Raw genomic sequence first — 22,489 nt, 5'->3', positions numbered from 1 at the left:
TCGTCTGCCATATGTTCAGACAGTTGAATTACGGACGACTAGGCCCAGCTAAAAGATTCGATCGAACGTTGACTCTTGAACGGTAACGAATAAACGGATAACCACGAACGACTCTCAGTTATTCCTCCGGACTGCGACAATGTAGTCTGACAGGTCGTCAAGTATGAAATTTGTAGAAAAATAGGCAAAGTTTGCTGATAATTTATAAACACAAGAAACGATTTTACTCATCAAAGTATGCGCCCAAATTATCAACACATTGTTGCCATTTAAGCGGCAGGATGTTCAGCCCGGTGGTATAAAAACCTGATGTACGAGAGTCTATGAATTCCTGGAAGGCAAATTTTACTGCATTATCGGAATTGAAATTTTAATAAATTTTAAAATTACGAAAGAAATGGTAGTCTGTGGGAGCTAGATATGGTGAGTATGGAGGATGATGAAGAAGGATGATGAAGTCATTTGTGCAGTGTGAGGTCTGGCGTTATCTTGCAGTAAGATAGGAGTCGATCTGTTGACCAATCTAGGCTGTTTTTTTTTAAGTTCTAGCATCATTTTTTGTCTAGTTGCTTACAGTATATTTCTGCTGTGATCGATGAGCCTGGTTTCATGAACTCGTAATGAATTACACCTGCACTAGTCCACCAAACACTGACCATCAACTTCTTCTCATGAATACTACGCTTTGGAGTATGTTTTGGAGATTCGTTCTTGTCTAACCACTGCGCTGAACGCTTGCGATTGTCGTATTGAATCCATTTCTCATCACAAGTGATTATTCGATTCAAAAATGGATCAGATTTGTGGCGAGAAAGCAACATCAAACAAGCTTCCAAACGCTTTTGTTTCTGGTTTTCGTTCAGTTCATGAGGAACCCACTTATCTAACTTTTTCACTTTCCCGATTTGAGCTAAATGAGTTAATATTGTTTGTTTGCTTACACCGAACTTTAATGATAATTCATAAGCACTTTGAGATGGATCAGAGTCAACGGTGACTTTTAGTACGTCATTATTGACCTTTGATTCTGGGCGACCGCGTGGATCATTTGTGAGGTCAAAGTTACCACTCCGAAATTTGACAAACCATTTTGATACTGTTTGCTGCGTAGTTACACTAGAACCAAATACACCATTTATGTTTCGCGCGGTCTGCGATGCCGTAGTTCCACGTAAGAACTCATACTTGATTACAGCACGAATTTCCGACCGATCCATTATCAAAAAAACAACAGTTTTTTTAAAAAATTAATAATATTTTTTAGAGCTTAGGATAATTTCCTTTTACCGGCAATATGTGTAGCTCCTTAACACAAAAAAAACAGCATAGAAAAATATTAAGGCACTGTCAAATACCAAGCTGTTAAAGTTGGCAAAACTGTAAACTACAAGTTTCATTCTTGACGACCTATATATTCATAAATTTCTAAAAAACCAGTTCCTGTCTCTAATTAATTTGTACCGAGTACAGTAATGTTTTCCTAATTGACTCTCAGATTGTGCCCAAAAATGGACAATTTTGGAAGAGGAGATACGATTATTCGAGCCTTGCAGCTCATTTTTATAGTTCTTGACAATCAGTAACCATAAAAAACGAGCCACAAGTCTCGAACAACCGTATCTCCTCTTCTAAAAATTGTCCATTTTTGTGGAGAATCTGAGTGTCAAATAGAGAGACATTACTGTACATACTTTGTAAGTCATGTATGGTCTAGAATAGACAAATGATGATTAGCAAGTCAACAGTAATCCTAAGTTCTAGTTATAAATACAAAAACATGTTTCGCATTGTAAATTATTGTATATCATATAAATGTCATATATAAATGTATCAAAACTATGTCAATTTATTCTCTGTACTGTTAGTATGCACAATAATATGCATACTGCTAATAACCTAGAAGGGGTTTTATAGCGTAATAATAAAAAAGGGAAAAAATATCCTTCGTTGATTTATTGCTATACATTATTTTTAGTTAAATATGCTATCATTTTGTCGCATCATGTTCCCATAAAATTTCTTCTTTTTTTAAATAAAATTGCTTGGACTGGTAGAATTTAATACTATTTCATTTATGTATGTTTACAGTGGTGTTTACAGTTTTTTGTATGAAAACAAAACCTTAATTGTAATATTAAATAAAAATCACTTATTTTTAAAGTGTGCCACCTTTTTGTCGTGGACTGTATATGAATCGGTATCCACAGTAGCTAGAATATTATGAAGTCAAATATATGTATTAACGTTTAAAAAATTCTGGTATTCTTCATTCTTCCAAAAAATGATTTATTTTCAAATTTTTTGTATTCACATTTTTAGAGCAGTAAATACTGATCCATTATTGTATAAAATATTTTTTCACCAGATCGTCAAAAATCTCTAAAAAATCGTTTAAAGTTTCAGCCGCTACGCAGGGGTCGAAAATTCCTAAGACGTGACAAGTATAAATTTTCTTTTAATTAATGTAGACATTTTTTTCTGTCGTTCTAGCCAATTACGATTTCTGAAAATATTATTTTTGACATTGTCGAATAAACTAGTCCTTCTAATATCTCAAAAACATTTAAACATTTGGTTCTATTTTAAAAGATTGATTCCGTTTTAAGGTTTCAATTTAAGGTGGTCGATTATTTTCGTGGAAGATAGTAGATGATGACATCATGTTTACGATAGAATTGGACCAACTTCTAGATCATTCCGTATCTGATCATTACATTAATACAGTACTGCACGGTTAAATATACATCTATTCGCAAGTTAACGTGCAAATTCTCGCGTATGGGCACCTTATCCCTCGAACTGTTCGAGCATAGATAGACAATGCAAGAGAATAGATGTAACGAGCGAAAGCGGAATAAATGTTAGTGGTGTGTTGAGCAACGATGCTCAAGGTTCCGATATTAAACGGACTCAGTGAACAGCAACAAATGAACGTACGATCAAGAAAATTTCAGTTTTAGTAGTTGATTGCGTTACTTTTATAATTGTAGCATCAACAGATAGTTCTGACCCTTCTGAGTAAAATGAATACAAACACATTGTAAATCGGAATAATTAATCTATAATAAAAAAAACTCGTAGATAAACTTAATTTGATTTACATCGTGTTTGAGCTTAATTTAATCAGAAGAATATCAGCTATATTGTCTCTTTTATTTTCACCATAAACAATCTCTATCCTTGTCGACTGAGATATGAGGCTTCTGAGAAAAGTGAAGCTGAATCTTGTAAATTTAACCGCATAAATTTCGTGTTGATTTAATCGTGCATCACTGTAATAATTATATGCATCATTATATTAAATCGCTGCATAATCTATATTTTTTGCTGTATTTTTTACTAATAATTCTCCGTATTTCACAATTGCCCTTAAATTAATTCAAGCAGTAGTTCTGAAATTAGATGAAGAATAATTTTTGGAGATAATGATCATATATCATTAATTAAATAAATGACTTTGCATAGTCTTCGCCGAAATTTTATCAAAAAATTCTACCGAGATTATGACATTACCTAATATTTACGTTAACAATGAAAGTATATGTATACGCACTTTTAAGAACTTTGTCTAAATATTTCATTTCATTTAAATCATTGTTTCTTGTACTGAATTCCTTAATTTCTGCACGCAATTTATCTTGCATCTGTGGATTCAAAGCCACTTCGTAAAGAGCATGACAGATAATAATCGACGAAGTTTCAAAGCCACAGCTATGAAAAAATAAATGCTTGCGCAGTCAGCAATACATCCCTGAATTCTAAAAAAGATCATCGCATTAGATATGATAAAGGCCATTTAATTGAATTCGAATGAAACTATTCGATCATTTTTTATTTACTATTCGTGTTCCGTTCCTCAACGGAATTTTCGCTCTTCTTCTGTCCGACTTTCTTCGGAGCGAATTACTTCTTTGTTCAAATTTTAATATAGCTTAAATTTCGAGGAATTCCCTCTGGCTTAGCGAGACAATTTCATTGTTACACACAATTTCATTCATTTTCCTTCAACGAACGGCATGCGATTGAGAAAAAGTCACGATTGTTAAGTATTCAATTTCGTAGAGCCATCGCCTTCTTCATTTCAGTCTTTTATTAGGTTAGTGCATATGAAATGTCGGATTTTCTTTACATGTGAACGTTTTCGTTATGCTTTTGTTTTTGGCATAGCCTCGTTTATGGTCGTACTGCCCATTGCCAACGTCATATTTCAACAAAGAAAATATTCTCAAAAGTGTTCTATTTTGCTATTTGTTTTGAATTTCGTAAGGATATGAATTCAACCGATATTTGTGTGTGTGTGTGTGTGTGTGTGTAATTTTTTTATGAGTATCAACTTGGTAATAATGTTGCAAAATCTGCACGCGATATAAACCAGGCGTTTTGGGGAGAATACTGTTAACGATCGAAAAGTGCAGCATTGGTTTGAAAATTTTCTGTCTGATGATTTTTACCTATAAAATGAACCGCGTGGAAGACCCAAAACGTCTGTGAAAAATGATGTTCTGAAAGCATTGGTGGAAACGAATGTGACCGGAGTAATTCACTATTCATTCCTTCGAACTGGGGAGACAATTACAGCCGAAAAGTACTGCCAGTACATTGATGAAATAAATGAAAAATTGAGAATTATATGCCCATCGACTTGTTAACCGGCATGGCCCAATACTTCTCTACGGCAACGTGCGACCGCGTACGTCGTACAAAACAATTGCGAAATTAAATTAATTAAAATATGAAATTTGGCAGCTCCCTGCTTATTCGCCGGATCTATCGCCAACCGACTTTCATTTCTTTAAACATTTAGAGCAGTCTTTACGGGCTAAACAGTATGAAAATGAAGACAGTCTGAACAATTCCATATCATAATTCCTTAAGACAGGCATCAATGCATTAAAATCTCGTTGGGAAAAGAGAAAAATAAACAGCTTTTGAAAAAAGATGTAGTTTTATATATTCACTTAAAAACCCAACATTTCGTACGCCTTAGAGTCGTCTTCTTTCTAACAATAAAGTAATCTCTACACTTCCAAGTACTGCACGCCTCATCGGCAGCATATTTTCGATTTATAGCAGTCACCCGCGGCACTGCGCGCTGCGTCACTTTTTTTACTTCCCTTTCCATCTCGTTACTAGCCAATCAGTTTCTAGTTCCCTGTCTTCGAAGAGTATAAAAACCCGAAACCAATTCGCCTGAAATCAATCTGCATCAGTCTGCTTCAAATCTATCTAAGAATCGCAGTCAGTCTTAGTCTGCTTCAGTCAGTTCTAGTCGACTCCAGCTTACGCTAATCTTCTAATCAACCATCTATCGTAATCTTTGAACCTTAGATCATCGAGTTGAGTCCGTTTTATAGTGCTCCAAATTCAGTCTTCAAGGTTAAGACTCGCCAAAACAGCTGTTTCTCTTTAATTAGACGAACAGCGATACCAATCAGTTCCGTCGTTCAGCGTCATCGGCTTTACAACCCGAAAGATTTTAAAAATTGCGGTACAGTAATGTCTCTCTAATTGACGCCCAGATTGTCCACAAAAATGGACAATTTGGGAAGAGCAGATACGATTATTCGATCCTTGCGGTTCATTTTTATAGTCACGAATTGTCAACATCTATAAAAACGAGCTGCAAGGCTCGAATAATCGTAACTCCTTTTCCCAAATTGTCCATTTTTGTGGACAATTTGAACATCAATTAGGAAGAATTTACTGTACATTGCCGTTGTTACGACGTAAAAACGATTCGAACACGAGCGACGAGTTAACTTTTGTCCTTATAATTTTTTACAGATTTTGTCATTTATTATAATTATAGCCAGCATTTTGAAATATTTTACTGGATGGTCGAATAAAGAACAGTAAAATATGAAAAAGATAAACTTAACATCTGAAACAGAAACTTCTTAAATCTGCAACTAAAAATTACAGTTAACAAAGTATAAACATCACGAATTACCATAGAAAAACCCTCGTAACACGGTGTGTATAAACCAGCCAAATTAAACTGTGTCATCTCCGTAGATCTCATTAATATAAATAATATTATTTTTTGCGACATCGCGCGGTGGAATACAGTACCACAATGAGTTGTATCTATTCCATTGAACAGAGACATTTTATTATTTACTTATTACACACGTTCTCAAATCGAAACTAACTAGTGATTATCCTTGTTACAATTTTACGTTGAACTCTTGTTTCACCTATTAACTTAAACTATATAAAACTGATTTAAAATTGCGGATAATTGCTCAATCAAAAGCGTGACAGAGGGATAGGTCTAACATACAATTTATTTTCATGGACCCATTTCTTAAGACTCTACACTTCTCTCCTTTATTATCACTTCTGATACACCTTTTTTGTTTAACCCTCGTCGTACCACATCCGAATTTTTCGGACCCAGAGCTCGAGGCCCAACTTGATCGTTTGACACTTGATGCTGTCAGCCGTTTATTTAAAAAAAGTACGGTAAAATAATAGTAACAATAATAGTAATAATAATAGTAGTAATAATAATGATGATAATAATAACAAAATTTTAGTTCAAAATGTTTGTATACATAAGGACCCAAACATGAAGCTTCGCGTGAAAGCCTAACCGCCGCCGCGCCGGTATGGTGAGGGAATTAGCTTTGTGAAACGTTCGTTGAATTCTGTTTAGATATGGAATTATTGAAACAAAAATATTTTCTGCGTGAGTTTGATGGGATTTCTTATTGTTAATCTTCACTGTAATCGGCTCAATTAATAATTAAAATGGCTGTCACGGTTAAACTACTTAGTATTTCGGCTCCGAAAAATTAGTAAATATTCTTCAGACGTTCTACAGTCTAAATAAAATAGTTCCTCTACTTATTTCTACATATATGAGAGTTACCAGTTACTCGACGTTACCAGCGCTTTGTAACTAGTATAATCTTATGCGTCGATTGGGTCGAATGACTCAAAAACCAATTGTCATGCCAATTCATTTACCAAATGGTGTCGGCACATATTAATAGAAATTGTAACGCAACTAGCAGTGTGAAGGCAGGATTTTTTACAGTGACGGTCATATACTTACACTCCCCCCCCCCCACTCCAAAGGTATTAGGACATCTAAAAATACAAAAAATTAAACAAAAGTGAGAAACCGATAGAAAATTCTTATAATTTTTTCAATTTATTTCAAACTTAATTTTATGAAACTGTAACAAATATATCATGTCAAGGTTATCAGCTACAGGATGCAATAAAAAAAATTATATAATTATAGGCAAAAAAATATTTTCGCAATACGATGTTTTTTCCGAACCGTTAAAATAGCATATAAAAATTGTGTTGTACCCCCGCAATTAGAGAAGATATTTAGGTGACCTTATTTAAGTGGACCACCTATAGTATAACCTATAATATCAATGTGACATTCTTATTATTTTTTATGAGAACTGTAGCTTATGTGATGGTTCCTTTGAGAATATTGTTCCTGCTGATGAGTAATATATGTATAATGAAATAACAAAAAAAATGTGACCTTAAAAATCATGCTCAAGTGCAATTTTGGAGCAACTCTTTTATGCAAATCTTCACCGATCCAAAGGTGTAGAATTCTCCTATGACAGCATGTTAGTATCATAAGCAAAGAACATTTTCTATCTAAGAAACAAACAATAATAATGGACACAGCCCACGAGGTCTCTATTAAGAACGACATATATGCCATTAACAAAATTATGAATCCGATAAATATTAAAATTGCTTGCAGGGCTTCTAATAATAGGATATGTTTATTAGACTCTTATCTCCAGTTTCATTCATTAAAAGTGGATCTTAATGAAGCAGGAGTCTCTCATATACAGAATTTTGGGGGGCAACATTATATCCATCCGGACGACGTTGGCAAGCTTCGTGAAAACTTTTAAATTTCTTATGAAAATTTAAATATTTGTATCTTTGTAACCATTGATCAATTCTTGAGCTTATTACGCAAAAAGAGGGCCATCTGGTGAAGCAGTGTAATGTACAAAATAAAAATATGCGCTAGGTTACTCAAGACGAAGTGAGGATTTCCGGTACATCCAGATTTCCTGACTTTAATCAACAGTTGACCGTACAAGCTGAAGAGTCACTGTTGAAATGGTAGGTCTGATCATGGAAACAAATGCGTAGGCAGGAGTCAACATTTCAGCCATACTGTGATGGTGTGGCAGATGCAGATAACACTGTCCGACAAAATCAAATTTTTTTTCTGGGTTCCTATAGCCACTATGAAATTCTTGTAGAGCTTCACTCCCTGAACAAGAATCCGAAAACCGAATTGCGTCATCACACTCAGTTTTTTAACTAAACGAACTTTTGTAAAAACCCAAAATTTTCGACAAAAATGAGGTATTGCATGAAAAGTACAAACGTTAGAAAGTTCTAATTGGTGTTAAAAGATAGAGGAGAGTTTCCCGAATATAGTGGCATGCAATTTATGAATTGTTTTTGATCCTAAATAGCAATGAATTGATGTCAAAGTTTAAAAAAGTGTCGACGTGCGCAGTTTCTCCGAAATATTTTTGTATTTTTACGAAAAGTTTTTTGTTCGGCACGAAAACTCTACCCAGGATCGGATTCTGTAGACATTTCTAAAGAAGAAACGGCCCGGTAAAAGTGTCAGAACGATGTACATTTTGAGTAGGTCGAGAAAATGTTCGTCGTCAACATGTACATGATATTTTGCCGCCATGTGCTTCGCTGCTCGCTTCTCTCTGTCCGACAGGGCCGAGGCTATGGGTAATCAACACCGATGGAGGGATCCAATGGGGCACCCACTTAGCGTGTGGGGCGTGCCATTTTTTTTAGTACTTCAATGTGCTGTCTTCTTTTACATATTTTTATGGATAATAAGCACCAAAATGTGAATCATAAATTAAAAATGGAGAAATAATAAAAGAAAAATAATGAACAAAAAATATTCATTTTATTCTGAATTTGTTCGAATTACAAGTATATCATGTATACAGTTATCATTTAAATTATAACGATAATTCGATCATGAATAAATAATCATTTTCAAAACGTTAAACTTCTTGAAACATTTCGTTAAATATATATTTAAATATTTATTTAATTATATGGCGTAGAGTCAAAATTATACTAGTGTTAGAATACTTTCGTTACCAACTCCAAATACTCTGGTGTGATTTTTTGTCTGAAATATATCACAGTTTGGTGATTATTATCCACAGAAATATGTAAAAAAAAAACTGAACATTGAAGTACTAAAAAAAATTCAAATATTATTTACGAAAAGTGGGTGCTCCATTGGATCCCTCCATCGGTGTTGATTACGCGTAGCTTCGGCCCTGTCGGACAAAGAGAAGCGAGCAGCGAAGCTCATGGCGACAAAACGTCGTGTACATGTTGCCGTCGAACATTTTCTCGACCTACTCGAAATGTATATCGTTCCGACACTTTTACCGAGCCGTTTCTTCTTCAGAAATGTCTACAGAATCCGATCCTGGGTAGAGTTTTCGTGTCGAACAAAAAACTTTTCGTAAAAATACAAAAATATTTTGGAGAAACTGCGCACGTCGACACTTTTTTAAACTTTGACATCAATTCATTGCTATTTAGGACCAAAAACAATTCATAAATTGCATGCCACTATATTCGGGAAACTCTCCTCTATCTTTTAACACCAATTAGAACTTTTTAACGTTTGTACTTTTCATGCAATACCTCATTTTTGTCGAAAATTTTGGGTTTTTACAAAAGTTCGTTTAGTTAAAAAACTGAGGGCGATGGAGCAATTCGGTTTTCGGATTCTTGTTCAGGGAGTGAAGCTCTACAAGAATTTCATAGTGGCTATAGGAACCCAGAAAAAAAGTTTGATTTTGTCGGACAGTTTTATTTGATATAATCGTGAAATTATTTGAATGAATTATTAAATTCATTGAATGCATTATTTCAAGCAGTTGCTTCTTAATGCTCATTTCAAATGAAATTTTCCCAGCTCCGGTCTTGCCTGTAAACAACCAACGAGTCTTAGCAGGCCGGGAACATGGTAACCTTGAAACGCGATCCCGAAAAAAAGATATTGGCCGGGAAGGTCGACGAAACGTGAAGGCGGTCTTACATGTGGGACGAGCGAGACGCTGGGCAATTAAGTAACTGTATAACTTGTGCCGTACATTCTCCTTCGGCACGCGAGTTTATATCAAGCGTTCTTCTCGTTCCTCCTGTTTTTCGTATCGTCTTCTTCGTTTCTTTTCCCCGTTTAAGAAGAACGCGGCTATCGCGGTACCGTTAACCAAAATCGTCGTCCATCAAACCGATCGGGCCGTTCAACCGGTGGAATCAAAGAGAGTAGGCCAAATTGAAAGCATCAACATCGATAAATCGTTATCATTATTTATTCGAATGCATTTATTTAGTGGAAACTGAAGGCGCCAGCACGAAACCAGTACTCGAATGGAAATTTAAAGTGATGCAACGGGCACAAAACTATTTAGGAAATTCAGTTGGCGTTCGGTCCAAAATATTTTGAAGCACCTTTGAACGTATTTGGGAGCTGATTAGAATAATGGATTCCTCGTCCTCATATTTCTAAAGGCGTTGTCCTATTTAATAGCGAGTTAACAACGTGACGTGAATGTTTCCATATAAGTGTTACGATTCTCAAATGGTCTAGATGGAAGTTCTTTTTTCAGAAAATTGTAAATATGAAATTACAAGATATAAATTCGAGAATGAAATTTGTTGATGATCGCTAGAATGCCGATTTTATACATATATGACAAAAATGGTTGACTGGAATACGCAATAATGAAAGACGGCAAAAGGATAGAAGAATATCGTTACATCGAAAGAAGAAACAAACTGGCATCCGTTTCCTCACTCAAAAAAAGAAATGTACGAATTTTTTGTCACGTACATTTGTAGTTTCGCGGTTTTATTGATCTGACTCACACCGAAACAGATCATTTTGTGTTATTGCAATTTATTATACCAGTATTATTAATTTTTAGCCTCAAGAGTTATTATTGGTGATATTAATAATTAGTGATATATAAATTGTAGCAATTAATATCGTTGTTTGTAATCGTTCTTTTGAATCGTTTTACACTGTAAATACATACACATATCTTTACTATTAATATTATGACACCAAAAAGATATATAATAATGAAAAAATAATGAAAAGAAATATATAATGCTGATCAAGATGGAGCAGATGCTTTCATAATTAATTAAAAACACACACACACACACGAAGAAAATATAAGTTTGGAGAATGTTTACAAGATGGACGAAAGTGAACTTGCATGGCTTTTCCGACGAAAACACTGAGTGGAAACAAATGTTACTGGACAAAAGGCGAAAGAAGATAGAATTACAATTGGCTTATGTGAAAATGCGTTAGGCACACATGAGATTATGCTTTGTGACGCCACCCTGATCTCCGCGGTCCCTAGACGCGGACAGCGACTCGGCACAAAGTTCGATTTCCGGGAAATTCGACGTGGAGCACGATGTCAAGACCGAGCGCCAGACAGTAGAAGGATGCCACGCGAAACGCGAGATATTTTTCCCCGCGGATAAGTCGGAAACCGGTTAGCGCGAGATAGATCGATGCGACAGGGATCCAAGGTTCGATCACGGGAATAGGGAAGATAACCCGTACGGTCGGGCAAATCTCGCGGACACTATTATTGGGTTGGCAACTAAGTAATTGCCGATTCCAGTTATAGATATCTCTCACTCCCATTTTTATGACATCCGTAAATGTTATATTATAAAATTATTATTATTATTATATTATTTTTTATTATCCGTGAATGTTAGCAACTGGACAAATTGAATGCAGCGGTCAAGGAAAAGCGACCAGAATTGGTCAATCGTAAAGGTGTCATTTTCCACCAGGACAATGCTAGGCCGCACACGTCTTTATTCTTCGGCAAAAGTTGATGGATATTGGTTGGGAATTGATGTTACACCCACCATATAGCCCTGATCTCGCGCCATCGGATTACCACTTATTTCGATCCCTGGACAACTCCCTTCGTGATAAAACTTTTAACGATGATGACGCTGTAAAATCTCACTTAACCCCTTAACGCGCAGAAACGTATTAACACGGGCGTGCAAAACCGGCCAAAATGTGCAGACCCGTATATATACGGTCGGCGTCGCAACTTATGTCGCTAAAATGTTCAGATTCGAATATATCCGGGCAGTAAAAATAACTTAATAAAAACCAAGGAAAACATTCAATTTATTGATATTCATCGTGTAATTCTGTATTGTAAGCTGTAAAGTTTGTTTATTTGGGATTATAAAATATGGCCTTTTAGGGTGACACTTACAAGCATCTCTGACCTGGTAATTGTTTCTATCTATCTATATCCATTATTGCGCATCTAATTAGCGTTGGCACTTTTGTGAGTTTTGTTATGACTAATTTATTTATTACTCTCCAGTTATCTCCGATCTCTTTCTATTTTTTGCTTATTCAGGAATAAAATATGCACTTTTAGGATGGAAGTAAAGTAGACGTTATCAAAGTGAATTTCTTCAAAGACAATTGTTTTTTATTTTTTACAAATATTATTAGTGTCAACATATAAAAACGTTTTTGTTTTATGGTGTATTTTTATAGAGAGTAAATTGGATTTTTAGTGTATAAAAGGTATGTTTTCTAATGTTGAAATGAGGAATGTTGGGCTATGTGCTGCACCTTGTTTTGAAATTTACCATACAAAAGAAAATTTTGAATAGTTTTAGTTTATTATATATTTTTCAGCTAATAAATATTATTATTATATTATTACTGTTGAAATTTTAGCCTCGAACAAAAATTAATCTATAGTTTACTTAGTACTAAGATACTAAGATATCGGTTTACATTTTCGCCGGTTCCGTCAGCGGGCAACGACGGTGATGTAAACTGTATATAGTAGATACCGCGATACATCATCACCGGTACCATTAGATATACATCGTGCCCTGACTGTTTGGGGATCCCAGCGTCACGTATACAATGTGAAACGCGACAAATAAAACGTCTCTGATTGGTGGATAAGACGAACCCAAGAAGGGTATAAAAGAAGCGTTTTTTCCTACCGGACTCTCAATAGAGTTTGGTCGCTCGATCGTTTTCGCCCATATACCTTCTCTCAATAAAGGAATAAAATAAAGTCTTTTTAAGAAAAGAATTAGAATCATATTCATTTCTATTCCATAATCCCAACAATTACAAATTTAGGAAAAATTAAATATTTTTCAGTTTTTTTTTTCGTCTCCTCCTTCCCCTTCAAAATAGTAACTGGTAATTGAAAAACAGTACGATGGGTACAAAATTCGATCTGCAATGCGATTCAATATTCACTATAATTATTTATCCACTATTTTTATTGAATTTTTTGTAATTTTTGCATTTTTTTTTTACATATTTATTGAAATTAAGGTCCAAATATGTATTTTCTTAAATAAAAAAAATTGATTTTTTTTGGTCGGTTTTTTTTTTTAAATTGTGCATTAAGGGGTTAACTCAGTTTTTGGCCGAAAAGGATCAGACTTTCTACGAGCGTGGAATTTTCAAGTTGTCAGAGGGATGGCAAAAGGTCATCGAACAAAATGGAAAATACATTGCAGATTAAACTTCATTCCAAGAAAAAAAATTTTTTATTTCATTGAACAAATCGACAATTACTTAGTTGCCACCCTAATACAACACGAAAATAGGTTCTAAATTAGACTTTAATCGGGACAGTGTTTTATACAAAGATGCGCAGCCACGTAGCTGCATCCAAGAGCCCCCGGGCTCTTTACAATTTTCAGTGGAAGTTGGTCGTTTGCGGCGCGTAGTTATCTTAATCTTCCTTATGGCGACGGTACGGTAGGTCGGTACCAAATCCGTAGCCAAGACAAAAGCGCTATTACAATCTGACTGATTACACTATCCGACAAAATCAAACTTTTTTTTTTTTGATTTCCTATAACCACTATGAAATTCTTGTAGAGCTTCACTCCCCGAGCAAGAATCCGAAAACCGAATTGCTCCATCACCCCCAGTTTTTGAAAAAAAAACGAACTTTTGTAAAAACCCAAAATTTTCGGCAAAAACTTTGACATTAATTTATAGTTATTTCGGACCAAAAACAATTAATAAATTGTATGTCACTATATTCGGAAAACTTTCCTCTATCTTTCGAGGCCAATTAGAACTTTCTAACGTTTTTATTTTTTTCATGCAATACCTCATTTTTGTCGAAAATTTTGGGTTTTTATAAAAGCTCTTTTTTTCGAAAATTGAGGGTGATGTAGCAATTCGGTTTTCGGATCTTTGATCGGGGAGTGAAGGTCGCGAAACGTTTAGGGATCCCCGAGCTGACTGGACGCGTGGGATATCGGCGATCGTCACACTTCTCTTTCCTCGAACTCGCTCTCGGTCTCTCTCTCACCAAACTCGCTCTCTGTATCAATATCTACGCGGCACTGCACTCTGCAATCCGTTCGGTGGCTCGCTTGACAGTGATCCTTCGCGATTTTTCGGCTTCGACGGGAATTGGTACTTTGTACTCCCACCCCCCACTACTCTACTCGTTAACGGATCTTAGCCCAATTGGCCTGCCTAATCACGCGACATGGAATTCCCTCAGGTCCGTCTCGCGGAGGGCCTGTGGTCCGAGGCTGAATCGGTCTTTCCCCAACATCCTTACAAGGTACCTCCACACCACCCACGCTTCATGGAGCCCTTCCTTGCGGGGCGAGACCATTGCAAAACATCAAAATGTGGATCTTCCTTGGAATTCCGATGTTTTGGTGGGCTTTGGTCCTGGTTGTCTCGGGGTTAGTTGGCCTGCGTATAAGGTGTCCCTGTTCTTCCATCTACGCGCGCGTAGGACGCTTTTAGGGTGGCCAGCAATAGAGTACGGTCCCGTTCAGGTGGCAGCTAAGAGGGGTGCCTTTTTCGAGGGTTTGAGGTGACCAATAGATTTTTTTAGTCATATTATGATAGCTGGTTGGAATACGAATCCAATATTGTATTATTTCTTTCAGATAATCATACTATTGGAAACACAAAAGGCATAAGGAAACGCAAAAAGATTCATCTTTTGTTTATGCTAATCATCAGTGTATTGTCTACACTTTTACAATTGTTTAAACATTGCACTGAACGTGAACAGAAATCGAACCTTTTTATGTTTCCTTACACCTTTCATAATACTGCCCGCCTCCAGCTGTTGCTAATTTAATTGCTTCTAATTTATGATTACCTGAAAGAAATAATACAACATTGTATTCATATTGAAACATTATCGACTAATGTCCCATTTTTGGGAAACTTTGAAATTTTTTTCTTTTAAAAACTGTAACTTCTAAATAAAATACAGGCATTATAATAGTGAGACCTTTTTATGTTTCCTTACACCTTTCATAATACCGTACGCCGCCCGCTGTTGCTAATTTAATTGCTTCTAATTTATGATTAGCTGAAAGAAATAATACAACATTGTATTCGTATTGAAACCAGCTACCGTAATATGACTAAAAAAAATGTATGGTCCTATTTAAAAAATCAACTTGACCTTGAAATATTGTTCACCATTATGTCAAAAAAATTATTGATACTACCTACAACATCTCTTTATACTGAACACTTTTTGTATAAACATTGTTTTCGTAGCTTCGATCTGTTTCGAGATATTTCACTGTTCTCAGTTAGGCGTAACACCCTGTATAACCAAGCAGTTCGTCTCTCTTTCTTTCTGAGACATTGTACTGTACAATCTGTTCATTCATAGTTTCATGTATTTCGTGTATGTAACCAGATGTATGTACAACACTCAGCTTTGGAACTTGGAACGATCAGTTAATAAGTAACCAATCGTTGGAGAATACAGAGTTAGGTTCGCTTACGATGCTTCACAGTTAGCTGGCTTCTGATGAACGAATATCTGAAAGTACAGTGGAAACGTGGCAATTAGACGATTACAGAAAGCTATCGTTATATGTTTGATATTTGAAAAATGAGTCGTAGAAGAGTTCACGAAGAAGAAGACGGATACGGTGAACTCGTGTCTTTCATTTATTTTAATAACTTCATACTTTAAAGTTTCGAAAATCGCTTTTTTTTTACTGTTACTCTATTAACACGTTCCCTGCCAGACCGTTTTTTGAAGACTTTCCGTTCAAGCCGCGTGGGGCGTATGCGCCCCACGCTTTACATTTGTATTATTTTGTTTCTGGCGTATGCTTTACAATAATTAAAATAGTGCAAAAATCATAATTATCAAGGAAAGGTTGTATAGTTTAACATGCATAACACAGCAAACCAATAAATTTATTTTTCTAGGAATTACTTTAACAAATACCTGGCTGATCATTATTATGCCAAGCGAGTTGCATCCTCACATATAATTTTTTTTTTTTTATCATGCCTATATTAGTTTAAAATATAACATTTTAGTTAAATTCAAGTTTGTATGCGATTACAAAGGGATGTTACGATGAACTTTGTTAAAACATGGCAAACATAAGTGTGGTTTATCCACACAACTATCGCAGAATGTTACAACTTTTACAGTACTATAGAACTATAAATCAATCCCAGCTTCAGTGAAGCAGTAAGTATTGTGTCAACGACACGCGAATAAATGACTGATCGGAATAAGAGAAATGCAGTTAAAACAAGTTACAGTAAAGAAAAATTGCCCATCACGCCGCGTGGGGCGTATACGCCCCACGATTAAATGAGGGCATCAGCAATAGTATTAAGATGTCCATAATTGACTGCATAATGAATTTTTAAAAAATTCTTCATTTTACAATGATAATACCAAATGGCTTGAACGGAAAGTTCAGCGTGGGGCGTATACGCCCCACGCGGCAGGGAACGTGTTAATACACATATTCATCATCTTCCTTCTTACTTGATTGCATAAACTTTGAGAAACGAAAATAAGAGCATTCGGAATCGAGAACGCTGACATAGTTTTCGTTTCTTCAATCAATAATCCAACCGCCTTTAACCCTTTTAGCACCGAGCGAAAAAAGCGTACCTTGGCGAAGAATACCGGGCCGAATCGGCGAATTTGTAGAGGTTTGCGAAAATGCTCGTAAAAACCAAAGTAGGCGTGATATTTACAAAATTCAAAAAGCAGCATATTGCGAAAGGAATGGAGAATAAATCAATACCAATGAAGTTTCGATATTTGTTAAAAATCATAAGAATAACATAAGTATAAGACATAATGAAAATCGTACAAAGTAATTTCTCTTTTTCAAAACGTAATTGCACATAGAAAAAATCAACATGTTCAGAAATTGGTACGTAAAAAATAAATCGAAATATTCTATTGGTTTGGATATGTTCGGTGGCAAATGTTTAGGGCCGGGTATTTCCGAAAATAACGGGCGCGGGTTATATTGGCTATCGTTTTCAACATTTACTTTCCTGAAATTCGTGAAAGATTCACTCTGGCATATACAGTCCCTCGGCACGAAACAACATAAGATATAACAAAAAGTTGATCTAATAAACATTTTTTCACTTGTGTTGCATCGAATATGAACAATTTTAACATTTTATGAAGTTATACTTAAACACAGATCTTTTGTGATGAGTATAATAAGGCTCTAACGGAGGCGCGACGATATATCGTCGTTGGTATTTTTGGCGATTGCACCGAACGACGATATATCGTCGAGTTAACAAATTGCTCCATGATATCATAAACACTGTCCTTACAGAGTATTATATTAATTTTATTAAGGAGAGCTAAATTAAAAGCTAAACTTTCGCTTGTACAGGATGTCCCAGGTTTTAATGTTCAAACTTTGTCAATATATTCTATGGCACAAAGTAAGAAAAAAATGTTATGTAAACATAGATCATATAGAGCTTTATTAACCTTTTAGGTACGGTTGAATTCTGCGCGTGGCTATTTCCCTGGACAGCAGAGTCTGACGAGAACGATGTATAAACGATACAATACTGCAAAGTGTGACGGGCAATGATGTTCTGTGCATGAATACATTCAAATGAAGTTAAATCATAATTTTAAAAAAAATGTATTACACATAGTTTAACTTTAACGATTCATTTTAATAATTAATAATATAATTGAGTATGATATATTTTGAAACATGGTACAACGCATAAAACTACGGTCACAATTTTCCTCCACCTCCCGTTTGTCTTGCCACTTGAGAGTGAGCATGTTGGACGATGATCGAAAGCATATTTCGCCATTTTCAAGTTTTTCGTTTATGACAGGCATGTCTTTCCTTCGTGGTTTTACGGTGCCACAGACGTTAGTTTTATTTTGATATAAATAACTGAATAAAGTCGGACTGGTATACCAATTGTCAACGAACAATGTATGCCCCTTTCCTAAATGGGATTTCAATAATGTGACTGCAACTTCAGCTGATTTTCCTAAATATTTGTGATTTAGTTTTGTTATCTCAGAATCGATGCCGGTATATACAATACAATTTAATACTAAACCCGTTTTACAGTCATACAATACAGAAGTCTTGATGCCAAATCTATTCCGTTTAGAGGGAATATATTGTCTAAATGACAACCGTCCCTTATATAACAGTAAACTCTCGTCTACACATAAATTACGGAATGGAGTAAAACAATATTGAAAGGAACTACAACGTTTATCAGATAGTTCCTTAATTTTTGTCAGTCGGTTGGACAGTTTCTAATTGAACTGTACTAAAATAAAGATTACGTAACAGAAACGTGTATCTATCCCGACACATAATATTCCCGTAAACATCGGTTCGCAGAAACCGATCTTTCGTCCAATACGCTGTGTAATGTATTTTTTTTATTCTTGTCATTATTAAACGAATAATAAAGAAATTGTATATTTCGTTCAATGTTGTTTCCCCTTCGTGAGCTTTTGTGTTCGAGCGCTTGGTAGTGTTCATCTTGAATCTTCGATACTCATTTGTTTTTTGAACAATAAATGAAACCCCAAATTTTCCGAAAAAAATATTTGGAAATAGTCGATTGGAGTTGCGGATCGATTGAGCCGAATTGCCATCCCAGAATTTCGCAAATCAAATTTATGCACCTACGGCTCCAAATTTTCAGGTGACCAGATTATTCTTTCAGAGCTTTCCTCTTCGCGCACATCAGAATCTTCTGACTCGGATGAACTGAGTATTCTCAATTTTTTAATTTTCGTCCTACTCTGCATGTTTCTATTGATTTCATTTTCGATTTCCAAGTCGGATCCTGAATTGTCAGAAATTGCCCTTCGTTTTCTGTTTTCTTGTGGCATTCTGGGGTTAGAGACTCTAACAATGTATAACGACATGTTAGAAAAAGCAAATGGTATATTTATTGTCGTATCCATATTCTAAACCATCCATATGTTAAACCTCCCGTTTGAGACCCCCCCCCCCAAGCATCATTTAAACATAATATGAAAGTTTTTACAAAATTCTAGGCGTCATATAATATTATATTTTTATTATGGTTTAGAATATGGATACGACATTTATTTAACACGTTGACTGCCGCGTCACCCGTATTCGTGTGACAGCAAAAGTTCTCATCAGGCTACGTCACCCGTAATTCGGGTGACGCTGATTTGACTACTTACAAAGGATTTCCGAAAATATTTCGACAAATATTCTACAGGAGGTAATGAAACTATTGAATTCTTATAAAAATGGTTTATTAAAAAAATTATTCGCAGTGTATAACATTAAAACATTCTCTGCAAAGTTGAGGTTGATCAGGACAGCTTGGACAAAAAGTTGTTTGTTTTTTCAGATATGCTCGTGCCTCTGATCGGTCCATTTCGTATCTTTTATTTGAACTGTAGCTTCCTCAGTATCATCAACATTTCTTTCTTCTTCCATGACCAATTCTGGTAAAATCTCGTCAATAGTATCTTCATAACATTCATTATCACTAAGATTATATTTATCAGTATCCAAATCAGAATCTGACGATGTAATTTTATTTATGCTTCTCCTTCCGGGCAATCCGATCTCTTCTCATTATTGAAAAAAAATAAGGGCAAAGATTTTAAGTTATACCATTCGGTACTCGGCGAAGATTCCAACTGTTCATGCAGGAATAGAAACAGATATGAATTAACAGCGCACGCTTCCTATAGCGGCACGGGTGGCCTGTAGGAGATTTTGTTGTAAATACGCGTGACAGTCAACGTGTTAAGGAAAAAGCAACAATTTATACCCGACACTGCCGTATTAAAAACAAAGACTGTATAAGACAAAAGAAGTGCGAAACAATGCATATGAAGACAGTTATTCAATTGAAATGGCGAGCGAGTGAGCCACTACAGTGGCGCATCGTTCCTAAAAGGTTAAGAAGTTATAACAAAAATTCAGAATAGGATTAATAATGCGTTCAATGAAATGAAAGAGAATAGAAACGAAATTCGCACGGTCATAAATTCGATTGTCGATCGATGTCAATCATGTATTGTCAACAACGGTAGACATTTCGATATGTATTAATAAACACAGCTTACATAAACACACGGCATGTGCTGATCAATTCAAGCCAATGCTCGCAGTAACAGCAAGTTGATTACTATTCCTATTCTGAATTTTTGTTATAACTTATTAATAAAGCTCTATATGACCTATGTTTACATAATGTTTTTTTCTTACTTTGTGCCATAGAATACACTGACAAAGTTTGAACATTAAAACCTGCGACACCCTGTATATTTCTTTCCACTCTTCGGAATCTTTTTACCTTTGAATATACTTTCTATAGTTTCTATACTGAGTACACTTTCTATATATTTCTTTCCGCTCTTCGGAATCTTTTTGCCTTTGAATAGTAACATTCTTATTGCGAAGGAATATAGCAAACGAGTCATACTGGGATTCAGAAATTAAAATCCCCCTCGTCTGATTCATTCCACCTCATTTATTGCGTAGCCATTTTTAACCTCGGGCAGTGCTTATTTTGTCATGATTTATGGCTGACTTGGTCACGCGTAGCGCGTACGCATGTGTACGGTATTCAAGTTTCAAGCGTAATCACGGATCTTCGCATATTTTTGCAGTTAGGCTGGTTACGTAGTATCTTTGCGTTATTTTACGAGCGAACACGACGGTGTACAAGCGTTGTCGTGTCGCATATCATAATTCATCGTGTACCGTTGTCACGGTTTCCCTGTTGTAGGCGTACAGTGACTTCTTTTCCCGTTACCGTGACCACGACGACGTAAAAACATCGGCATATTCATCGCATATAAAACTGGCGTAAAGCCAAGACGAAACGTGAATGCGAGCTATCGCCGATTCCCACGCGGATCGTAAATTAGAGTGTCCACGATATCGTCAAAAATGCCACACATTTTATGATAGTGCTATACGACATCGTTTATTAAACAATTGTACGTGCAACGGAGCGATACACAGTCAATGAAAAAGTATTCGTAACGCTATTTCTGGTTTTTTATAGACAAATTGTGAATATTTGAACTGTTATAATTTTATAAAAGCGTGCCAATAAGCCAGGATTCATTTTCAAACTTGAAGTTTCTATTTATGCTGTGCATCGTTCATTTTCCTGTAATTTCTTTTTTTTACGATGCAATAGCTGGAAACTGGAGACGTGCTGATAGCTCCCAACTGAAGAACTAGCTGTTATAATTAGATTAAAAAAATATCACTTGTTCATATCAAAGTTTGTCGTATGTATCTTGCTTCCTAAATGTCCAGCTCGATAGAAAACGGTAAAATTAATGAAATTTATTAATAATTGTGATCAAAGCATTCAAAGATCAACATTTTATAAATTCTATTTTTTCCCATAAACATGCTTGCTCTTCGCATCGATACCCTGAAGGACCTAGTTCATATCCAGATTAACTTTCCGATATTTTTTTTAATCTAATAGTATTTGCCCATGCTGTGAATACACCTTGGACTGTAAGAAACACGTATTTGTTATTCAAGTTGATGCTATTAGTCGCGAAATGTGAAAGAAATTGTTCAAAAAGCCATATGATTGAAAGATTAAATTTTTTAGTTTCAACAATTATAAATAACCGAAAATTCGTTTCATTGGCAATAATCATTAATGATGAATAAAAATTCTATCTCGAGAGAAATGATGGGAGCAAAGGTGAGACGTTGCATCAGCACATTTCTGGCAAGAAAGGCAAACTCTGCATTTAAATTCCCACGCAGGAATCATTGCGTTAATGAAACCAGTGATGGATTATGGGATAGACCACAAAAAAAGGATCTTGAAAATGGGCTCAAACTAATGGCGATGGACACGAGATTGGTAGATCTGGACCATTTTTGGAATATTGAGATTATATATCTCTTCTCTGATCATTAATCAAACCGAACGTTTCGTGCAAATCGGGTTCGTAGGAACCGCAGATTCAACATTTATCCGCAACGAGATGATGTGAAAATTTGGAGGCAAATAGAATTTACTCCGAAAGGAGACCATTTATCAAGTGGAGATCTCTCTAACCGTTCCGCTACTGCCGCT

The 22,489-nt window shown here is 35.5% G+C and overlaps 1 protein-coding gene and 1 pseudogene across 1 annotated transcript in view; one reads left to right on the top strand and one right to left on the bottom strand.

The window, feature by feature from the left end:
* LOC143260964 (uncharacterized) overlaps window positions 1-22,489 on the top strand; it is a 178,326-nt gene that overhangs the window by 34,000 nt on the left and 121,837 nt on the right. The window lies entirely within an intron of this gene.
* On the bottom strand, window positions 224-1,217 carry LOC143260950 (histone-lysine N-methyltransferase SETMAR pseudogene; annotated as a pseudogene).

Source organism: Megalopta genalis, unplaced genomic scaffold, assembly GCF_051020955.1.
Source record: "Megalopta genalis isolate 19385.01 unplaced genomic scaffold, iyMegGena1_principal scaffold0026, whole genome shotgun sequence".
In the NCBI taxonomy this organism is placed as follows: Eukaryota; Metazoa; Arthropoda; class Insecta; order Hymenoptera; family Halictidae; genus Megalopta; species Megalopta genalis.
The sequence above is the reverse complement of the archived record's forward strand: the minus strand, read 5'-3'. Positions and strand labels throughout refer to the sequence as shown.